The sequence below is a fragment of the Heteronotia binoei genome, chromosome 2, assembly GCF_032191835.1.
Source record: "Heteronotia binoei isolate CCM8104 ecotype False Entrance Well chromosome 2, APGP_CSIRO_Hbin_v1, whole genome shotgun sequence".
NCBI lineage: Eukaryota > Metazoa > Chordata > Lepidosauria > Squamata > Gekkonidae > Heteronotia > Heteronotia binoei.
In genome coordinates, this window is record NC_083224.1 from 100712977 (window position 1) to 100737202 (window position 24226).

General features: G+C 45.6%; 1 protein-coding gene across 1 annotated transcript in view; it reads left to right on the forward strand.

Moving 5' to 3' along the window:
* The first annotated feature begins 427 nt into the window (after nucleotides 1-427).
* TSPAN1 (tetraspanin 1) overlaps nucleotides 428-24226 on the forward strand; it is a 60901-nt gene continuing 37102 nt past the window's right edge. Inside the window, exon 1 of the mRNA XM_060231752.1 lies at nucleotides 428-433. The gene's annotated coding sequence lies outside the window, so the exon portion shown is untranslated. The remainder of the gene's footprint in view (nucleotides 434-24226) is intronic.

Genomic DNA, 24226 nt, shown 5'->3' on the forward strand with positions numbered 1-24226 from the left:
AAGCCACGCTGCGTTTACCTGGCTGCGTTTACCTTGAAGGCAGGGCACATTCTCCTCTGAGTTGGGCCTCCCTTGCAAGGGAAGCCCGGCTCAGAGAAGCTGCGCCAATGCCCCACCTGGCTGCCTTCATCTTGAAGGAAAGAGCAGCCAGGCAGGGCACATTCTCCTCTGAACTGGGCATTCCTTGTGAGGGAAGCCCTGCTTGAAGGAGTGCACATGTCAATACACTTCTAAGCAGTGCATCTAGTGACTTCCTGAATCAGTGCTCTCACAAGTGAACGCTGGATGGGGCTTTGGGAAGGAATTTTAAAACTCGGAGGGAAAGTTCTACAATTACAAACTTAGATCCGCATGTTCAGGAAAACTCCTGTTCAAAAATACTCTTGAGAACTGCAGGGCAACTCCAGGATGAAGGTGTTTTTGTTGCCCTTAAAAAAAAAGAATGTAGAAGACTTTTAAAAATGCAAAGCAAGACAGAAGTGACAGCGATATGCAATGTAGACGATTATTTTTAAATATGCACAAAGATAGGATTTTCTGCCAAGTGTAGAAACAGCCAAAGAGAAATGGGAAGAAGGAAGGTAGACAGACAGAAGCTGCAATCACACATGTTAAATAATGCCATTTCAATCCAATTTCAAAGCACCTTCCATCTGGATTTTGCCAGTTCACACAGTAAAATCCAGTTAGAAAGTGCACTGAAAGAAAGTGATTGAAGGCAAGGCTACTAATCTCCAGGTGGAGGCAGGGGATCCTTCAGTTTGGAGGCCCTCCCCCTGCTTCAGGGTCATCAGAAAGTGGAAGCGGGGGAGGAAATGTCTGCTGGGTACTCCATTATTCCCTATAGAGACCAATTCCCATAGGGTATAATGGAGAATTGATCTGTGGGTACCTGGGGCTCTAGGGGAGTTGTTGAGGTAGAGGCACCAATTTTGCAGCTTAGCATCTGGTGCCTCTCCTCAAAAAACTGTCCAAGTTTCAAAAAGATTCTACCAGGGGATTCAATTCTCTGAGCCCCACAAAAGGTGCCCCTATCTTTCATTATTTCCAATGGAGGGAAGGCATTTAAAAGATGTGTGGTCCCTTTAAATGTGATGATCAGAACTCCCTTTGCAGTTCAATTATGCTTGTCATACCTTTACTGCTGGGTGCACCCCGATGCCTCCTGGCTTCACCTCCAGTCTCCTGGCTCCACGCCCAAAATCCCCATATATTTCTTGAATTGGACCTGGTAACCCTAGTCGAAATTGCATTATTTAGTGTGTGTGATTGCAGCCAGAATGAAATTTTAAAAAACCCAGAAAGACAAAGATACAGAGAAAGAATGAGAGAAAGAGCAGAAGGGAGGCAGAAAAATGAGGGGAAGAGGAGTAAGAGCAGAGGTCATTTTGTAGAAGAAGAGGTGTCAGAGCTCTTCAGCACAATTCATTTGCATAACTTTTTCCATATGCCACACACACCTGACATCTCTGGAAGGTATACCAAATTATATCAGCTCAGCATCTACTTTAACATACTTCTTGAATTATAATTGTCCTCTTACTCCCATCATCCTTTTAAAATTACTTCATCCTGTGGCCACAGTGGCATGATGAAGATTTCCATCTGTCTGCTTTATATGTTTTAGTTATTTCCCCATTTTGGGGGGTGGGAAAATATTAGAAAGTTTGTCAAATCTTAGAATTCAGCAAAATTCTCACAGGGGGTTTGAACAATGGAGCCCAGAAGAATGGTTTGGGGGGGGGGGGGTAAGAAAAAGAGCAATAAAATTTAGAGGTTCTGGAACTGTGAACTCTTGCCCAAAATGAGACCTGTAAGAGAAATAAAAAGGAGAAGGAAGATAGACAGAAAAAAACAGACAGAGAAAGAATAAGAGGGATAAATTAAGTGAGAGCTATGTGAAAGTTTGAGAGAAAAAAATAAAATAAAGGGAAAGGAAGGAAGGAAGACAGGAAGACAGGCAAGCAGGCAGGAAGGTAGGCAGCCATTAGAAGCCTGCCTTTCACCCCCTCCCACTTGCAGGTAGGGGGGAGCAAAAGGGAGCTTTCAAATGACTTTCTGCCTCTTAAAGCAAGCAGCCCACTGTAGCCTAATTTAAATAGAAAGAGTGAAGACTATTTGCAGGGGGAAAGGTGATACAGAGTCAGTATAAAGTCTGTTTCTGCTGCTGCTGCTGAACTTCTCCCTCCCCCCATTGTGATAGAACATTCCTTTTCTTTCAGTTGAAAATGTTTTAACTGTTTTCTGTAAGAGTTTGCTTTGATGTGTATAGTTATTAAACAATGTTCAGTGTTACTTAAGCACGTATGTCTGCCACATGATATTAATTCACACTGGATTCAACCACAGACTGTGCTGTAAATGAAAAGGTGGAATATTGCCTCATAAGGAGGAGTTTCTGGCATATTTATACATAGAATATATATAATTTACCTCTCAAACAGTAGAGGCAGGGTGTGTGTACTGGGCAAGTGCTACTTTGGTGGGGAGTGTTAGTTGGAGCCTGGAGTGGGCTAAGAAAGGGGCTGGCAGAGGAAGGGCTCCCCAAGGGTTTTTGCAGGTCCCCCACTCACATATCAATCAGTTTGTTTGCATTTCACAAGACCTGTTGCAGTATTTAGCCAACTAACAATAGAACAGAGATGTCACATTAAAATGAATAACTGGAACGGTTTATGCACTACTCCACATAGCCAGTCTCATCTATTCAGACTAGTGGTGGTTGTCCCAGGTTTTCTAACATAACAAGTTTTCTAGGCTGGCTTGCAGAGATTCTTCTTTAACTGAACATGACAAGAAGTGAACCTTCTGTGGTATTTTTAACCACTGTACTATACCATCTGCAGGACCACTTTAATCCATCTTAATCCATGCAATGGATCAAAATAGTGAAACAATGGGGGGATGTCCCTAGTGCACTGTGGATTAATTAATGTGAACAAAACAAGTAATGTAGAGACTGGCTTTGAATGGTTGGAAATTTAAATGAAGCACTGTTACCTGAAGATGGGAAGGGTTAATAAAAGTATACGCTTTCTGTGTTTTGTTTTCCAAAATTTTGTTCTGGAGTGCCTGTAATGCATCCAACCTTTTTTAGTGATGCTATTATTTCTTGAATGCCCATCCCGTTGTGTTCTGGAGGCATTATGGCCCAGAACAGATTAATAAGTGCATGACATTTCTGCTTTTGGCTTTCCAAAATATTCCTTTAAAGTGCCTATCATGCACCCCACTGGGTTGTTATTGTTTTTTTGGTACTGTTATTTGTTGATCTGCCTGATCTGGAGTGCTCCAGAAGCATTTTGGCCTGGAACACAATATTTTTCTGTTTGGATTTCCAAAATAGTATGCTGGAGTACAGTTAATACGTCTCACTGTTTTTCACTGTACTGTCATTTCTATAATGCCTGTTCCACCGTTCTGGAGGCATTTTGGCCCTAAATGTGCTAATATAGACCTGTGAGTTCCGCTTTATCAGTTCTGGAATATTGTTCTGGAGTGTCTGTGATGCATCCCAGTGTTTTTTGTGGCAGCCCAGGTTGCTTGATGCCCGTTCTGGCCTGTTCCGGAATGTTCTGGCCAGTTTCAGGGTGTTCCACAGGCATTTCGGCCTGGAATGGGCTCATAAAGATGTTTGAGTTCCCGTTTTTCTTTTCTGGAATCTTGTTCTTCAGTGTCTATGATGCATCCCAGTGTTTTTAATGGCAGCCTAGGTTGTTTCATGCCTGTTCCGGGGTGTTCTGGAGGTGTTTTGACCCGTAATGGGGTAATAAGGACGTGTGACTTCCTCTTTTTCTTTTCTAGAAAGTTGTTCTCGAAGGTCTGTGATGCATCCCAGTGTTTTTTGTGGCAGCCCAGGTTGTTTGATGCCTGTTCCAGCCAGTTTTAGGGTGTTCCAGAGACATTTTGGCCCGGAACGGGGTAATAAGGATGTATGAGTTCTGCTTTTTCTGTTCTAGAATATTGTTCTCGAGTGTCTGTGATGTATCCCATTGCTTTTTTTGGCAGCCCAGGTTGTTTGATGCCCGTTTCGGTCAGTTCCAGAGTTTTCCAGAGGCATTTTGGCCCGAAATATGGTAATAAGGACGTGTGAGTTCCTCTTTTTCTTTTCTAGAATGTTGTCATTGATTGTCTGTGATACATCCCAATGTTTTTTGTGCCACACCAGTTTGTTTGCTGCCCGTTCCGTCCAGTTTTAGGGTGTTCCAGAGGCATTTTGGCCCGGAACGGGGCAATAAGGACGTGTGAGTTCTGTTTTTTCTGTTCTAGAATTTTGTCTCAAGTGTCTGTGATGCATCCGAGTGCCTTTTGTAGCAACCCAGGTTGTTTGATGCCCGTTTTGGCCAGTTCCACAGTGTTCCAGAGGCATTTTGGTGCGGAACGAGGTAATAAGGACATATGAGTTCCCCTTTTTCTCTTCTAGAATATTGTTCTCGAGTGCCTGTGATGCATCCCAGAGCTTTTTTGTGATAGTCAACATTGTTTTTTGCCCGTTCCGGCCATTTTCAGGGTGTTCCAGAGGCATTTTGACCCACAACTTGGAAATAAGAACGTATGAGTTCCATGTTTTGTTCCAGAATATTATTCTCGAGTGTCTGTGATGCGTCCCAGTGTTTTTTGTGGCAGCCCAGGTTGTTTGATGCCTGTTCCGTGCAGTTTCAGGGTGTTCCAGAGGCATTTTGGTCACAAACGGGGTAATAAGGATGTGTGAGTTCTGCTTTTTCCTTCTAGAATATTGTTCTTGAGTGTCTGTGATGCATCCCAGTGTTTTTTGAGGCACCCCAGGTTGTTTGATGCCCGTTCTGGCAAATCCCAGGGTTTTCCAGAGGCATTTTAGCCCGGAATATGGTAATAAGAACGTGTGAGTGCCTCTTTTTCTTTTCTGGAATGTTGTTCTTGAGTATCTGTGATGCATCCCAACATTTTTTGTGCCGTCCCGGGTTGTTTAATTCCCGTTCCAGCCAGTTCCAAGGGTTTCCAGAGGCATTTTGGCCAGGAACAGGGTAATAAGGATTTGTGAGTTCCACTTTTTCTGTTCTAGAATTTTGTCTCGAGTGTCTGTAACAACCTAAACTCCCCTCTGGCTCGAGGCAGAGCAAGGCGTTTTCTTTACAGTGACAGACAAGGCAGTACAACTCAAAGATAAGCAAAAATATTACTTTATTGAGCCGGCAGGTAGTTTAAAACAGACTGGTACAAGGAAAACAGTAACGTTCTAAAATATAACTAACTAAGAAGACTTACAACCATAATCACCAGCCAAGAAGCAGGACGGCTTCTTGCCAAAAAGACAGTGTATAAAGGCAGTTTTTGGGAACAGTATAAATCCCCCTCAGGTGGCTAATGACAAACCAAAAATGGGCATTCTGGAAGAACCAATCAAGGCAGCAGAGAGTAACCATTGATTAGAAGGAGATTAGAACAGCTTCTTCCAAAGTCACACATAACCAAAACACTGCTGGAAGAATAAAAATTGGCATTGCGGTGCATCACAGACACTTGAAGCACAATTCTAGAACTGAAAAAGGAAAAATTCACACGTCCTTATTACAACATTCTGGGCCAAAATGACTCTGGAACACCCTGGAACTGGCCGAAACGGGCATCAAACAACCTGGGCTGGCACAAAAAACATTGGGATGCATCACAGACACTCAAGGACAACATGCTAGAAAAGAAAAAGAGGAACTCATATGTCCTTATTACCCAGTTGCTGGCCAAAATGCTTCAGGAAAACTCTGGAACTGGCCAGAACGGACATCAAGCAACCTGGGCTGCCACAAAAAACACTGGGATGCATCACAGACACTTGAGAACAATATTTTAGAACAAAAAAAGTGGAACTCATATGTCCTTATTACCCTGTTCCGGGCCAAAATGCCTCTAGAACATCTTGTAACTGGACGGAACGGTCATAAAACAAAGTAGACTGTCACAAAAAACACTGGGATACATCACAGAAACTCAAGAACAGTATTCTAGAACAGAAAAAGGGGAACTCATACGTCCTTATTACCCCGTTCCGGGCCAAAATGCCTCTGGAAAACCCTTGAACTGGCCACTGTTCCCGGGCATTAAAATTTTGATGAAGGGACAGAGAGGGAGGGAGGAAGGAGGCGGCAGATGGTGAGGTTGCCTGGGGCACTATGCGCCCTAGGGCCGGCTCTGCTTGATGCCCTTACAAGGACTTTGAGGCCCAAATGTCAGAGAATGGGTGGTAAGGTGGAGCCCTTGAAAATGGGCCATTCAGGAGTCCCTTCTCAGCAGCAACAAGGTCTGGGTGAATGCTGATATCTTCTTCAATAGAGTTGTTCCATCACCACATTTTTTTTTTTTTTAAAGTAACCACTGCATCTCAGATTTTGATTAAAATGGCTGTACTGGGTTATCTCACATGTCAAAGTCACTCTTGTGCATAAAAATTTCCTAGGCTATGCCTGAGAGTTTTCAAGTTACGGGGGATGAAAATTAGGGAAACGTATACATGAATAAAACAGCAAAGACCACAATAGAGGGTCTGGGTGCTGCAAGCCCTCAAGAGAATTATGAAACTGAGCAATTTCAGGGACGTTTTGCAGCCATATGAAATGGGTATTACAGCATATTCTAAGGTCAATATTAAGTACTTCAACCCTTTGGCTTGTGATTCTGTCACTAAAATAGCGTTATTTTAATAACACATTTTTAAAGAACCCCATCAATTTTTTTTGAAAAATGCACTAAAAAAAAGTGTAGCATCAGGGCTCTTCCAAGATTAGGGGTCCTGAAGCTTAAGCTTCATTAGTTGCATAGTAGATCCACCCCTGACTCTGACAACTTTCTCACTTTGTTCCTTAGCAATTTTAATATTCCTACTCACAATTAGAAATGGGCAATCGGAAATTTACCAGTCAAGGCACCGAACCCCTGTTTGTAAGGTGCTCTGAATATGAACAGGATTATTTCTGGAATTCTGAAATCAATTTTGAATCTGATTATTTCAGTGTGACCATGGGAATATTTTAGCTACATATGCCTGCAATGAGCAACCGTTGGACTAGGTGCTTTCCAAGGTCCATTCCAATTCTGTTATCACTTATTATGGTGCCCGATGGTCTGATTTCATTTTCTCAGGATGAGAAGAGAAGGGAGAAATTGACACAACAGAGATGGGCATCATAGGGATGCCATCCAACCAGAACAGTTAGCATCTCTTCCTCAGAAGCATCTTAACTGATGCTTCTTTACAGTGTTTCCACTTTCTGCCTATGATTACTCCATCTCAATGCTTCTGGGGCTTTTCTAACTCTGGGAAATCATGGGGTTTGTTTATATATAGAGAAAAGGCTTTGCTTCCAAGTGCTATACAGCAGGATAATGGACACAGAGACAGAGGTATAGTCTGCTCCTGCCCATTCCTGGGTATTTCATTTGGTTATCTTCTTTTTTTGCTGCACTTTTAATTTGTAGTTTAAACTTTTTCTTGCCTGCTGCAGAAATATCAATTCTGGGCTATATGTCCATGCTCACTGCACAATAAACAATCTTGGATTCAGATAGTGTGTTTTGAACAAGGGGTTGTGCTTGCATTTCCCAGCCATAGCATGACTTTTGCAGTTCTGTAGCTCCAGGGGACTACTAAATCTATGTCAGGTCACAGCAAGATATTTGTAAAAGCTGCCCCCCCCCCAGGAGGTTTGCATGCAACAATCTTTAACCTGTAGTATGTTGAGAGCCCTTGCTGAGTGAAGCAAAGCCTGACAACCTTTAAACATGGTTTCATGGCTATGCTAAAACAAGGTGACATGAGTGCAAAAGGTTATGGGCTAAAGGACAAACCACTTTACATTAATCCCTTTATTTATCCTTTTATTACTTTATGTTGGAATAATAGATTAGAACAATGGTAGTAATGTAATGCAATGAATATTTGAATGGTATATTTAAATGCATTCCTCTGGTCTTGTAGCACTGGAGTAGAAACCACCCAACCTCAAAGAGAAGGATTCTGTTAATTACCAGTGCGGTACTGTTCTCCAGGGAAGGGCTGGCATGTTTTTCAGGCTGGCTCAGGTTTTTGCTTGGGCTTGCTGCCTTCTTTGTTCCTGGGGTCCCAGGGGACACTACAGGGGATTTGTAGGTCAGTGGGTCCACTTGGGTTCTTCTTTCACCTCTTTACTATATCAGTTTCTGGAGCCTTCTGTTGTGTTGAGGTTGTGGGACATTCCTCTGGAGGTTACTGAGATGTTTGGAGCTTCAAGTGTGGTGAGCATGGGGACTGGAGATCTTGAGGTGCTCAGGAAACTCAACATGCTGACCCAGCAGAGAAATAGTCAGTTTGTGTGTAAAATGCCCAGTGTACCAGTACAATTTAGGGCATTCTGGCTAATGTAGTTCAGTTGCATGTTATGGTGGCATTCAGGTGATCTTGTTTCCCTTCCCAATGTGAGAGTTTATGCTGCTTTCCAGTGGTTGCTTCATGTGGCAGAACTCTACTCCATTGCTAGTTTGTGCAAGATATGGATCAAGCTGCACCTCTGAGGAAAACCATAGTCCTTTTACCAGACTCTTCCTTCTTCTATGGTCTGTGTATAGAGACATTGTTTCTCTCAGCTGCATTCTACAGAACATGAGTTTTGAGAGTGCCTTTTGAAACAGGCTGTGGTGCACCCACTTCTAGGGAAGTCTCCCCTAGACCCAGGAGACCTTAATAATTATCAACCAGTCTCAAATGGTCCATTTTTAAGCAAGGTGATCAAACAGGTGGTAGCTGGGTAACTCCAAGCTTCCCTGGATGAGGCAATTCCCTTCCAATGTAGGTTAAGGCCCAGTTATGAGACTGAAACAGCCTCAATTGCCCTGGTGGATGACTTGCACTGGGAGATGGGCTGTGTTGTTTGACCTGGACCTCTAGATGGCTTTTGATAGCAATTATCATATCCTTCTGGACTGCTTTTCTGGAATGATATTGGTAGGCACTGTACTGCTGTGGTTCTGGTCCCATCCAGAGGCTAGATTTCAGAAGATGGTGCTGCTCAGCCCCTTGGACTTTGACCTATTGGGTCCTACAGTGTTCCATCTTGTCCCTGTGCTCTTTAACATCTACATAAAACCACTGGGTGAAGTTTTCTGGAGATTTGGGCTGGGCTGTCACCAATATGCTAGGGTTGCCAGTCCCCAATTGGGGGTGAGGGTTCTCCTGGTTTGGAGGCCTCCCCCCACTTCATGGTTATCAGAAAGGGGGGGGGAGTGGATGACTGCTGGACTTTCACCCAAAACTGGACTTGTCACCCAAAACTGGACTTGTCACCCAAAACCTGTTTAGGCGGAGAGCGTATTTTAGCTCACCCGCGGAGCCAGATGGACCCGGAACGGTTCCTAACGGCTCTTCGGGACACCTGGCCTGCTGGCGACTCCCTGGATGATCTGGTAGAGTCCTGGAACGATGGGCTCTCCAGGGCCATCGAGGAGGTTGCACCCAAGCGCCCTCTGCGTTCCCGCCCGAAGCTGTCGCCCTGGTTTAACCAGGGGCTGCGGCAACAAAAGCGGGGACTCAGACGGCTAGAGAGGCAATGGCGGCGTACTCGAGACGAAGCGACCCGAACATCTTATAGAGAGAGTTTGAAGGCCTATGAGATGGCAATCAAAGCCGCAAAGAAAGCGTTCTTTGCGGCTAAGATTGCGTCCGCAACTTCGCGCCCAGCCCAATTGTTCGACATAATTAGAGGACTTACAACACTGCCGCAAGGCAGACCAAATTCTATTGAATTGGAAATAGGCTGTGAGGCTTTTGCGAATTTTTTTGTGGATAAAATCGCGTCACTCCGCCCCGACTCCTCTGCCAATTTTGAGACAGTTAGCGAACCCGAGGCTCCGAGCCTGTCTTCGGATTATATACTGGATGACTTCGACCCCCTCAGCCTGGAGGAAGTTGACAGGATCCTCTTAGCTGCTCGCCCAACTACCTGTAAATTGGACCCATGCCCTTCCTGGCTTATTAAATCTTGCCAGGGTGACCTTAGATATCCTATACGGGATATCATAAATAGATCCCTGAGGGAAGGGCACTTTCCAACGCCACTTAAAGAGGCCGTGGTCCGTCCCCTCTTAAAGAAACCATCTTTAGATCCGGCCCAATTGGCACACTATCGGCCGGTCTCAAATTTGCCCTTTTTGGGCAAACTTATTGAGAGGGCAGTGGCGATGCAGCTGCAGACTTTCCTGGAGGATGCTTCCATCCTTGACCCATTTCAGTCCGGCTTTCGCCCGGGACATGGGACGGAGACGGTGCTGGTCGCCCTAATGGATGACCTTCAACGGCATCTGGATCGGGGCGGCTCGGCGGTGCTGATGTTGTTAGACCTGTCGGCGGCGTTCGACACGGTCGACCATCGGCTACTGAAGGGTCGCCTCGCCGACGCAGGGATTCAGGGGTTGTCTTTACAGTGGCTTTCCTCTTTCCTTGAAGATCGGGGACAAAGGGTCGCAGTTGGGGGGGAGCTGTCCCGGAGGTGCACACTTGACTGTGGTGTGCCCCAAGGGGCGGTTCTCTCCCCGATGTTATTTAACATCTATATGCGACCTCTTGCCCAGATTGCCCGAAGGTACGGGCTAGGGTGTCATCAGTATGCTGATGACACCCAGCTCTATCTACTGATGGACGGCCAGCCGACCTGCGTCCCAGAAAATCTAGATCGGGCACTATATGCTGTGGCTGAATGGCTCAGACTGAGTGGGCTGAAGCTTAACCCTGCGAAGACAGAGGTCCTTTGCTTGGGTCGCCGCGGTCCGGAAAGGGGAATCCCCCTACCAGCCTTTGACGGTGCGCCGCTGATAGCGGCAGACAGGGTCAGGAGCTTGGGGGTGCTGTTGGAGCCTTCCTTAAAGATGGAGGCTCAGATAGCAGCCGCTGCCAAGTCCGCGTTTTTTCATCTTAGGCGGGCAAGGCAGTTGGCCCCCTTTTTGGAGCGCGACGACCTAGCAACAGTGATCCATGCCACGGTCACCTCGAGGTTAGACTACTGTAATGCCCTCTACATGGGGCTGCCCCTGTCCCGAACTCGGAAATTGCAGCTGGTGCAGAATGCCGCGGCCCGGCTGTTATTGGGTCTCCCAAAGCGGGAACACATTCAGCCGGGTCTTCGGACCCTGCACTGGCTTCCAGTAATATACCGAGTCCGGTACAAGGTGCTGGTTATCACCTTTAAAGCCCTATATGGCTTGGGACCTGTCTACCTGAAGGACCGTCTTTCCCCGCACATTCCCCAGAGAGTACTGAGGTCGGGAACACAAAATCTCCTTACTATCCCTGGGCCGAAGGAAGCCCGTTTGAAATCCACCAGAGAAAGGGCTTTCTCTGTTATGGCCCCTACATGGTGGAATCAGCTGCCGGAAGAGGTGAGGGCCCTGCGGGACCTTGTTCAGTTCCGCAGGGCCTGTAAGACGACCCTCTTCCGGCTAGCCTATACCTAGCTTGAGAATTTTAACATAACTTGCCGGATTTCTTTTATATACAGTTGAAATATTTATTAATGTTTATTGATAACTATGGTTTTATCTGTTTTTATCTGTTTTAAATGCTGATCCCTTTATATGTTTAAATATTGTAATTTTGCTGGATCTACTACTGGAAGCCGCCCTGAGCCACTCGTGGGAAGGGCGGGATATAAATCTTAAATAAATAAATAAAAAATACCCTATGGAGACTGGTCCCCATAGGGTATAATGGAGAATCAATCTGTGGGTATCTATCTGGGGCTCCGGGGAGCTGTTTTTTGAGGTAGAGGTACCAAAGTTTTAGCATAGCATCTAGTGCCTCTCCTCAACCCCACCCCCAAGTTTCAAAAAGATTGGACCAGGGAGTCCAATTCTGTGAGCCCCAAAATAAGGTTCCCCCATCCTCCATTATTTCCAATGAAGGGAAGGCATTTTAAAGGAGTGATGGCCAGAACTCCCTTCAGATTTCAATCATGCTTGTTGTCACAAGTCACAACCTTGCTCCTGGCTCCCCCTTCAAAGTCCCCAGATATTTCCTGAGTTGGACCTGGCAACCCTATGGTTCCAGACTTCCACTTTAAGGCAACCTAGGGACACCTTGGAAACCAATCAGAAAAGTGCATCCAAATGCTCACATCTGCTGCCCACCCCAGTCCCATACTCACCTTGTCCTCCAGTGTCCTCAAAGTGGCTCAAAATGCTACCACTTTTGAAGTGGTAGCAAATTTCTGAGCTTTATGCCAGTCACCTCTTCAGTATCTGGATGTGGAAGCGAGGTGGATTGGTGATGTGAATCCACCAATCTGCTCTAGGCAGATTTTTTTTTTAAAAAATAAAACTGCCCAGAGTGCATGAGTGCATGTGCACATATGTGCATGACCATTAAAAATATATGAGAAAAAGAAACCCAGACTGCACATGCTACAGCCATCTGACTGCGCCAAGGCACCTCATAGGTGGGATAGGAGCGCCTTGCACTGGAACATGTGGAGGGGATTTGACCACTCCTTTTTGAGCCAGCTGGGTTCCAAACACATCCCATGCACCCCAAGCTGCCAGTCTGGAGCCAGCCTACCAGTATGCACTCAGCTCTTTCTTGCACTTCCAGCTGATCCCAGGAAGACTGCTAAAAACATGAACTGGTGCCTGGAGGCAGTTTTGGAATGGATGTGGAGTAATAAACTGAAGCTTAATCCTGACAAGACAGAAATGCTACTGGTGAGCAGAAGGCTGACCCAGGATTTGAGGAGTCACCCATTCTGGATTGGGTTGTGCTTCCCTTGAAGGAACAGGGCCTTAGTCTAGGGGTGCTTTTGGTTCTGGGCCTCCTGCTGAATAAACAGGTGGCTGCTGTGGCCATGAGAGCCTTTTACCAGCTTTGACTGGTTATCCAGCTGTGACTTTTCCTGGGCAGTAAAGATCTGATCACTGTGGTGCATGCCCTGTTTACATCTGGTCTGTCCTTGAGAAGTGTTTGGAAACTTCAATTAGTATAGAATGCTGCAAGCAGGAAGCTGACTAGAGTGAGTTGAATGGCCCATATCACTTGGCCCATATTCACTGGCTTACAGTTTATTTCTGGGCGCAATTAAAGCTGCTGGTCTTGACTTTCAAGTTCAATCACCCTTGTCACAACCCTATTCGGGGCTCCAACCCCAAAGTCCCCAGATATTTCCTGAGTCAGACCTGGAAACCCTATGGGGAACGGATCTCTGTGGTTTGGAGATCAGTTGAAATTCTAGGGGATATCCAGTTCCTACCTGGGAGGTGGCAGCCCTGGCTGTGACACAACACTGCATACTTGTATGTAGTAGTGGTTCAGAAGGTTCTGATCAGAAAAAGAGCTGACTCAGTGAAACGCACCAGGGGAGGCAGTCCTGTATACAATCTTATATCTAGATGCCTGGTTCCCTGGACAAGGTTACGCAATACATTTGATTGGTTCCAAAGAATTAGGGATGCACTTCTGGGCAGCAAGCAGGACAGAGACATGCAGGAATGGCATCCCACCCCAGCACTACTTGCTGCTGGGGCTGCCCCACCCCCTTCTTCTTTATGTAAAAGTGCTGACTGAAGGAAAATCTTCCAGGGCCTGCTATTGCCCAGCAATCCCCACCCTCCATAAAGGAAAAAAGAAGCCATATAACACCACAGCTTAGCAGCATAATTTTAAAGGCAATGCTAAACTTCACCCTGTTTCAGTAAAGGTGACTCAGCATCCCTTGACGGGTGTGTGTGTTGAGACTGTATTGCTTTGTGTTCCTAGAACCAGATAGTGTGAATGTGCTATATTCTTACTGACTACAATGCCTCTACTGGGAGCTTCTCTCTGACTTTTCCTTCTCGTCATGTCCTCTCTCTCTTTTCACGGCATGATGGTTCTGTGCATCTCACCTGTGAGACCATGGTATGGTAGGGTTGCCAGCTCCTGGCTGGGAAATACTTGGAGGTTTCGGGAGGGGAATTATTTCAGTGGGATATAATGCCTTAGAATTCACTCTTCTACTTGGCTGTTTTCTCCAGGTGAACTGGTATCTGTTGCCTGGAGATCAGTTGTAATCCCAGGAGATCTTCAGCTACTACCTGGAGGTTGGCAACTCTATGCCAGGGATATGCCCAGGCAAGCACATATTTACATACATGAAGCTGGATTAGTTAGCCTCTTGTAATAGGGGGGAAAGTATTCTTTAGGTTTCTGTTTCCTTTCTACTACAAAAAGGATGTGAGTCCACCTCAGTGAAAGAAGAGTCCTATTTTTTGTAAGAAGTTTGCCTGAAGTGCTTACTGTGTGTGGTTCCACATTTTCCTGACTGTGCAGTTTTGTTAGGCTAATCCAAAGATCTCTCCAATACACCCCCTGCCAGATTGGCTGTAGGCAAAGCTTTCATACAGATGCTGTGCTTGGCAGCCAGCACACCAATTCCCCTTTAAGTTGCATCAAAGGAAGTTTTTCTTTGCTCTTGGTTGGAAGAGAAAGCCCAGGAGTTGCCAAGCCACATACAAGAACAGCTGAAGTGAGGGTATGTTGTATTTCACCTGTGGAAAAAATCTCCATCTGGAAGCAACCCTGGTCTAATGACATTAGGAAACAGCTACAGAATTAGTCAGGAGGGAAGGAGGTATGCTAGTACAACCCAAACTTGTCAAGTCTCAGAAGCTAAGCAAAGTCAGTTCTTTAAAGGAAGACCACCAAAGAAGACTCTGCAAAGAAAGGCAATGGCAAACCACCTCTGCTACTCACTTGCCTTGAAAGCCCCTTGCTGGGGTTGCTATAAGTTGGCTGTGACTTGATAGCACTTCACAGAGAGAGAGAGAGAGAGAGAGAGAGAGAGAGAATGAGAGAGAGAGAGAGAGAGAGAATGAGAATGAATTTTCCCCAAACTTTGGGCAGATTAACATCAGATGTCTTCTGTGAATTTTGATCAGTTTACCAATCCTTATCTGGCCAGATGCAATATATTCTATTCCAGGAATCCCCAATATGACACCCCATGGGCACCATTGCACACTAGTCCCTTTCTTGGCTCTGGCTGAATGTTTTTAGAAAGTGGGTGGGGTTTTTGCCCAGCAAGGCTTCTGATTGTCTACTGAAGATATGATTGAATGTGAAGATTTTAAAAACATTGCTTCCAAAGTGCAGCTACCACAGCACAAGGATCTTTGCTGCAAAAGTAAGCTGTGTTAATGAAGGAAAATATTTTATGTTCATTTTCAGTATGTTCATTTTTAAAGGCATCCTGTTAAACATAGCTTCTGCCTGCTGTGTTAGTATTGGAGTTGAGCATAACTCCATGCTACCTGACATTTTGTGGTTAGATTTGGCTCCACCTCCTGTGGCAGCAATTTTTGTGGTTGTGCCCACTGCCCTATGCCATACTTCCAAAAGTGGCTGTGTAACCCCCAGGAACTAATTGGTTTAGCCTAGTAGGAGTAGAGTCTCTGAATGGAAGCTGGTAGCATCGGAAGAGTCTGTTTACTGGGCAATTGCGTACAATTCTAAGCTCTTTGTCACCTTAAATAAGGTGATTGAAATTTTTGTATGAGAAGTGTTATTGGGGGGGGGGTAAATTTAGTATGAATGTATTATTACTGGGATCATATTGTTATCTGTGGGGCTATATTTTTCAAGCTGAAGACCTGAAACCTGCTTTCTGTGATGTCCTGTTTGTTCCTTTAAGTAATAGGACTGTATTGGAAGCCTCTGGTATTTGGTGGATGAGAAAAGTTGGACCTCACATCAGAGCTGTATCAAGCAATTGCCAGCTGCTTAACAGAATCCAAAGACATTATCTGCTGCAAGCTTCTGTTCTCTGTTAAACCTATGCTTAGTGACACAAATCTTGTACTGTTATGTATGCTAGAGTATTTTTACTTAAAGAAATTGATTAACTTACATTGTCTTACAAGTTCTCCTAAGTTAGCCCCATTGTCACACAGGCAGAGGTTATACCCACAGCCTCAAAAAGATTTGGGATCCTTGCTCTATTGTGTGTCTTTTTATTTTATAGGCCAGTTTAGCAGATGATTTCTTAGCCTGCAACCTGCAAATACAGTTTCCACACATCCTTCCCCAATACAATGAGGTACAATTCATGCTAAAGTTCCAGAAACCACATATGGATTCTTGCCCACTCCTTGGCTACGTTAAAGGGAAGCTAAAATAACATACTAAATGGACTTCTTGCCATCTGCTGGCAATTTGCTCTCCTGAAATAAATGGGATCTTTCTTTTCTTAGGGAAAGGCTGAGCTCTCCATCATCAAGTTGATGGAATGACCCCAAGACATCACTGAGACAGATGTATCTGCTGGTATTCATTCAGCCCAGGGGAAAGCAAGTTATAAATATAAATAATTGGGGGGCGGGGGGGAGATCAGTTTCAATTAGCATAATAATGCAGGAGAAGGGAGAAATCTACTCTCTTCTTCCTGTGCATCCTAACCTGAATTCAGCTTAAAAAGACACTTGGAATATCTGACCACCAGTCGCACTTACATGGAAGACTCCCAGTGATAATTTAGGAAACACTGGTTATTAGTGGCCCTATTTTATGTCATTGGAGTTGCAAATACAATTAGCAACATTTAGGAGTTCATGTTTCTCTCCTTACTGTATTAGTTAAACATTTACTGATCTCTGTTGAATTCCAGCTGTTTTTTAAAATGCGGAGAGGGAACTACATTTCAGGAAAATAACATGAAAGACAGAGCAAGAAGGGCATGGGGATATGACGAAATAGCACTGGAAGATAAAGGAAAGTGGTAGTTATTGGTGACTTTCTGCTGAGGGGTATGGAACATCATGCAGTGAAGAATGTGCTTGTCAGGAACCTAGGGAGATTCATCAGGAGGGCTTTAAACTACCACCACAAGAAGGCGATAAACAAATTAGAGATTTCAATGAATGAGATCAAACAACAGAAGCCTGCCTGAGAAGACCAGATCAAATGGAGCTGAAGGTATGAGGCTTCAGGTGCCTGAGTACCAATGCCCATAGCTTGGGCAATAAGAGCTTACATAAGAACATAACATAAGAACATAAGAGAAGTCATGTTGGATCAGGCCAATGGCCCATCCTGTCAGAACTGGCAGAACTTCAAGTAAAGCCCAAGACTTAGTTGCAAGTATAGGCATTTATTGAGAACTTCAGAGCTGGAGGTACAGAATAACACTGATAACGAAAGCTAGCATTTGGATACACTTTATGTGATTCTGTTGACAACAATAAAACGATCGTTCACACGGGTGGAGACAACAGTCTGTTTCTCAGGGTTTGTTATCAGGCAGGGAGGATGGAATCCTGCTGGGAAAGTGCTGGCCGGCCTGGCTTCAAAGGCCATCTGCAGATGTTGACCCTGGGCTATCTGTCACACTTTAGTGATCACAGTTTGGTTGAAATGCACAGGCATACACAACATGTAGGCTGGTTAGTTACTTGGGCACAGCTGCCTGGGTTAGTGTTTGATTTCAATGTAGAGTCGCTTAAGCTAATAGCCGACAGGAAAGTTACAAGTTCTGACATACTGCCCCCCCTAAGCTTTCGCCCTGGGCTTGTGTGGGTACAGTAGGTGGAATTTCTTAAGCAGTTGCGGGGCAGATACATCGCTAGCCTTGACCCATTCGTCGCAGCTCGGGGGGAAGTATTTCCAGCGAATCAGATAGTACAGAACCCCCCGCTGAACCCTGGAGTCCAGGATCTCCTGGACCTCATGGTGGCTCTGGCCCTTCACTCGCGTAGGAGGTGGCTCGGGAGGGCGAGGGTGCCAGGATGTAGCCCCAGGATCTTTGCGAAGAAGGCTGCAATGAAAAACAGGGTGGATCTTACTTAACAGTTTTGGCAGTTCCAGTTCCACCGTCACACTGTTGATTACCCTTTTTATGGTGAAGGGACCCAAATACTTGTAGGCCAATTTGCGGCAGGCCTGCGGTAGGGGAAGGTTCTTGGTTGACAGAAAGACCCTCTCCCCAACCTTAAATTCCCACTGGGGGGAGTGCTTTTTGTCGAACTGCCGTTTGTATTCCTCCTTGGCCTTTTCCAGGTTTTCTTGTATCACTTCCCATCCTCGCCGGACTCCCTCCCACCATTGTTGACATGAGGTTGGCTGGAGCTCCCCTGCCGGTAGAGGGAGGTGGGGAAAGGGCTTGCCTTCATAGCCGTTTACTCTATTTGGAAGGGAGAGGTTTTTGTGGAACTGTGCAGACTGTTGTTATAGCCATACTCCGCAAATGCTGACAGTTCCACCCAGTTTGATTGCTGGAAGTTGATGTAGCACCTAAGGTATTGCTCGAGAAGCCCGTTCACCCTCTCCGTCTGTCTGTCCGTCTGCGGGTGGTAGGCAGAGCTGAGTCCCTGTTCTATCCCTGCAATTTTGCAAAACTCCCGCCAGAAGTTGGCAACGAACTGTGGCCCGCGGTCGCTAATGACCTTATCTGGGAATGAGTGGAGGCGTACCACGTGATTGAAGAAGAGGTGCGCCAGTTTCTTGGCGGTGGGGAGTTGTTTGCATGGGATGAAGTGGGCCTGTTTGGAAAAAGTGTCCACCACCACCAGTATCACCGTTTTCCCCTGCGAGGGGGGTAGCTCGACTATAAAGTCCATCGAGACCACCGCCCATGGCCGGGTCGCCGTTGGCAAGGGAATTAGGTGACCCGGTGGTTTCCCCCCCCCTTCGTTTGGCCATGATGCATGTTGGGCATGAGCTTACAAATTCCGACACATCCCTCTTCATTTGGGGCCACCAGAATTGTCTGGTGATTAAGTTCAGGGTCTTTACATAGCCAAAGTGCCCTGCTAGCCGGCCTGAGTGGCAGTTTTCCAGCACTTCTTTGCGTAGGGCTTTGGGCACATAGATCTTTCCGTTGTGATACCAGAGCCCCCCTTCCCCCTTTTCTACTCCTTCGGGCCGGTCCCCTCCTTCCGCTTCTGTGTCAGCCACGAAGCGCTCCTTTCCTTTCAGCTCCGGGGCCCCAGTATTTTCCCCCGATCTGGTGGTGACCCCCCCCCCCGCTACCTAGGTGGGTGGAATCAGGGAGTCTATCACCTCTTCTCTTTGGCTATCGTGTTGGGGCATGCGCGAGAGTGCATCTGCGAGAAAGTTCTTGGTGCCGGGGATGTGCTTCAGCACAAAGTCAAACTTTGCAAAGAACCCGGCCCACCTAATTTGCTTGGCCGTTAGTTTGCGGCGGCCGGTCAGCGCCTCCAAGTTTTTGTGATCCGTCCAGATCTCGAACGGGACTCGGGCCCCCTCTAGCCACGACTGCCAGGTTTTAAGAGCGAACGTGACCGCAAAAGCCTCTTTGTCCCACACCGACCAATTTCTCTGCTCGTTTGAGAATTTGTGGGAGATGTAGGCGCATGTAGAATTTACCCCCTTTTAAAGTTAAACGTGGTTGTGCTGGTCTTTTGGGGCAACTCCCTATTTATACAAATGGTGAAATTAATAACGTTATGGTCACTGCTCCCAAGCGGTGTGATCACTTTTACATCTCTCACCAAGTCTTGGGCATTACTTAGGACCAAATCCAGGATCGCCCCATCCCTGGTAGGTTCTGTGACCATCTGCTCCATAGCACAGTCATTGAGAGCATCTAGAAACAGTCTCTTTCTCTTGGCCTGAACACATATTGACCCAATCAATTTGAGGGTAGTTAAAATCACCTATTACGACACAGTTTTTATATTTAGCCGCTATCTTTAATCCTTCCATCATGTTATAATCATCCTCTATCTTTTGATTTGGTGGGCGATAACAAACTCCCATAGTTAAATTTCCTTTTGGGCCCTCTATTTCGACCTAAAGCATTTCTAGAAGGGAATCTAATCCTTTGACCTCAGTCTTACTGGGTTGTATACCCTCTCTGACATACAGAGTCACCCCACCTCCAACCCTTCCCCCCCTATCCTTCCAATATAACTTATATCCAGGAATCACCGTGTCCCACTGATTCTTCTCATTCCACCAAGTTTCTGAAATTCCCACAAAGTCTATGTTTTCCCCCAACACTAAAGATTCCAACTCACCAATTTTACGTCAAACACTTCTAGCATTTGTATACAAACATCTACAATTTCCCAGGCAAGTTAGGCCTTCAACCTTCCTCCTGCTGCCTCAAGACTTTGGCAGACACTCCATACTGTTTGTCACCATCTCAGTGGACAGCTCTGATCCATTAGCTGGTAGAAAAGTAACAGCTAACCCTTCATCTATTTGAGATGAGTCCTCCCGAACCAGAGACATTTCATCTCCTGTCGGCTTTCCCCCAAGATTTAGTTTAAAAATTGCTCTGCCACCTTTTAGATTTTAAGCACCAGCAGCCTGGTTCCATCTGGGGACAAGTGGAGACCGTCTCTTTTGTACATCTCTGGCTTGTTCCAGAAAGCATCCCAGTGCCTAACAAACTTAAACCCTTCCTCCCTACATCATCGTCTCTTCCACACATTGAGACTTCTAATTTGTGCCTGTTTCTCCAGCCCTGCACGTGGAACAGGTAGAACTTCTGAGAAGGCTACCTTGGAGATCCTGGCCTTAAGTCTCCTGCCTAGCAGCCTAAATTTTCCCTCCAGGACCTCACGACTGCATTTCCCCACATCGTTGGTGCCACCTTGCACCACAACCACTAGCTCCTCCCCAGCACTGTCTATCAGCCTATCTACAACACGCGTAATGTCCACTACCTTTGCACCAGGCAGGTAAGTCACCATACGGTCAGTATGCGGTTTTGCCACCAGCTGTCTACTTGCCTAAGGATCGAATCACCAACTACCAAGACCCCCCTCTCTCCCTGCCTAGGGATGGTTCCTTGGCATGAAAGGATACCCACTCACCAACTGAAAAAGAGGTCCCTTCTGAGGGTGCATTCCCCTTATCCTCAGCCCGGTGTCCTGTTCCCTCTTGACCCTCATGGAAAGCCCCACCCCCCTGCTGGCATTCTACCTTTGTGATAGCTTTTTTCAAAATATACAGTCCCCTTTTAAATCCTGTTTGTTTATGTGGCTCTCCTTCTTGAGGGTCTACTTACCTTATTGGGAACACAAGGAAAATAGGGATCTGGGTTCCTGTTCGTTACACAGCCCCCAGGCCAAGAGCCACAGGCTAAGAGCCCTTTAGCTCTACCCCTTCGGCTCGCGCCAAACGCTCGCACCTCTGGCCAGGCACAGCTTAATATTGCAAAGAGGGTGGGGCCTCAGTCTGCCCCAGGAACACAGCCACTCCTAATCAATCGGCAACAATCACCTTCAGCCTACTCTAACCAAACAAACAGCAGTTCCCCAGCAACCACAAAATCAGAATTTTCGGCAATCACACAGGTCACACAAACTCAGAAATTCTCAGCAACTCCCCCAGCTGTTTAGAAAGCCAAACCTCACCCTTATAGCACTTCTTGTCTGCTCTCTGTCAGAGCTCTCAGAGCTTCTAATGCAGAAAGAGGGATGTAATTTCATAGGCATTACAGAAACTTGGTAGGATCATTTAAATGCCTCCTGAGCTCACTCACAGTGCAGCTGTGACATGACTTCAGAGTGTTGGCACCAGCATGTCTGGACCACAACTTGCTCCAATGGGCCAAATAGACTGCCTGGAAAAAAAATTGCAGTCTATGGGTGGTCCATAAAAACTGCAAATGCATGAACCGGGCAAACTGTGAATGCATGGGCTGGGCAAATAGGCCTGGTCTGTGATGAAATTAGGTCCATGGACTAGTCCATGCCCATCCCTAGACATGATTGCTCTCTATGTATTTGAAAGGCTCTTTTTGGCAGCAGAGGACAGGACAAACAATAATGGGTTTAAATTATGGGCAGAAAGCTACTGAGTGGTTATTAGGAACATTATTTTTTTTTTCAGCAGTAAGAGCTGCCTACCTAGGGAGGTGGTGAGCTCTCCCTTGCTGGAAGTCTCCGATCAGTGGTTGGACATCAACAGAGATGCTTTAGGTTAATCCTGCATTGAGCAGGGGATTGGACTAGATGGCCTGAATGGTCCCTATGATTCCATAATTCTATACTCTGCTCTTCAATGGCATTGCAATTTTGAAAATGGGGGAGGCACATAACTGGCCACTCCTCCTTCTATGTGCCTCAGTAGCCTTTCCCACTAGCGCTGCAATACCATTCACAACTAAAAACATTGCCAAAAGCTATTCCTAAAAAAAGACAGATGGTTGGGGAAATGATATAACAGAAAAGCTTAACTCCACCATTCCACTCATATATTAGTCCCAATCAGAATTGGGGATCTTGACTCCTAGGGATGCCAGTTGCTTGGGGGGTGGGGAGGAGGAGAAAGTCCTGTTCCTTTATTAGAGGTTTAACAAGATGTCATTTCCCAGTAATATTATTTACCTCTATGACATGAAAAACATCATCTGATTTTCAGGATTTTTTTTTTATTTTCAGATCTAAACTGGGTCAAAAGAATTAAGTCCTCATTTCCTTATGTCTTCATTTTAATCTGGGTCCCTGTGTGGTTGTAAATAAGCTTTCAAAGATGCCAAGAAAATCTGACCATAGATTTATCAGCTTCTAGTCAGTTCTGAGTTTAGGTATGCTGCATGGCAGACCCATCACTACCCCCAGCCACTCACTACTGTGCTAGTCGCAAGTGCTTTGAAGCACCAGCGTGTGATACAAAATTCTAAGGAAGAAAGGCGAAATGTAACTTTGTGCCAATGTCAGCATCCTTAAACTGACATGAACCTATAGCAGGAGAATGCCAGAGTACAATATTGTGCAGGTTAGATTCCTCCCCCTCAATGGATGTTGTTTCAGATTAGGAATATGGGGATAAGTACTGAGTATACAATAGATGGTTAAGTACCAACACATCAACCAATCACAGCTTTTCACAATTGCGTTGCACCAGGGCAAAATTAAGAACCCTTCAATATAGGAATCGTGATTGTAGATGAACTATAATTAATTAAAATCATTTTTGTTTCTGTAATAGGGGTGAGGATTTGTTTAGAAGAAGCAGAAGTTTGTTTATGGCAGAACACATTGCTGGGAAACAGCTGTTCCTTTGTAGCAAAATGAAAGTAGTACTACATTGAAAAGAGAGAGAGAAATACCAGAGGGAAAGGCATGGTTTAAAAGACTGGGAGATAGGGAAACAGACCTTTTAATTTATGTCTTCAGTAGTGGAGACGTGCTTTAGGGCAAAATATGAGTTGGTTCAGCTGGGCAGGTGAGTAGCCAGCTCTTTCCCCATAACTGCAGCATGACCTGATTCATTTTTAAAAAATACCCTCTTCCCCTATATCTGTGTACTTTGTAGCTGAACTGCAAAGTGATATCCTGTTTCTATAAGAGATTAAATAAAGCAGTAGCTCCTGTTCTGTTTTATAATACCAGTGCTGCTATCTTACCAGTGAACCCAGCTGCACTTTAGTCGTTTTCGCACTCACCTTCCGCCGGCGCGACCCCCCTCTTCACCGCGCAGGATCTGCGCGGATTTCGCACTAAACGCTGCGGAGCAGCCAGAAAAGCCGGAAGCTCCCGGCGCAAAAGCCGCTCAAACTGAAACCGCCAAAAAGCAGTTTGGCGTTTGCGTGGCTTTTGCGACGGGAGCTTCCGGCTTTTCTGGCTGCTCCGCAGCGTTTAGTGCGAAATCCGCGCAGATCCTGCGCGGTGAAGAGGGGGGTCGCGCCGGCGGAAGGTGAGTGCGAAAACGACCTTTGAGAGAAAAGACAGTTGTGATAAAGATAACTTAAAATGCACTTTGTGTCAGATTTTATTTATTATTATTTATTGATTTCTGTTAATTTATACCCCCTCCCTCCTGTGAATGGCTTGGGGTGGCTTCCAACAATAATAACAATGATAATAACATTAAAATATAATCAAAATTACAATATCATAAATTAATAAATGGGAGATTCATCTGGTGCAAAATACATGCATCTACCTACCTTTAGGAGGCATAGAGAGTAGATGACACCTTTGGTTGCTTGATTACATTGGCTACTGGTCAGCTTTTGGGCATCTACTCATTTTCACTCTGCCTTTATTCCAAGGAGCTTAAGGTACATGATTCTCCCTTCACTGTTCAATGTGCTGGATCCAGGCAGAGCTTGCTGTATGTTGTGCTCAATTAGCAACACCATCCAGAATCAATGTAGTATTCTACAGGATAGAGCCCTAGGTTCAATATACAAGAATGATTTAAATCTCAACTACATCATGAAGATCAGTCACTGGCTATGTGCAAATCATTGTTTCATGGGCTGCCCTGTGTTGTTATGAAGACTGATTT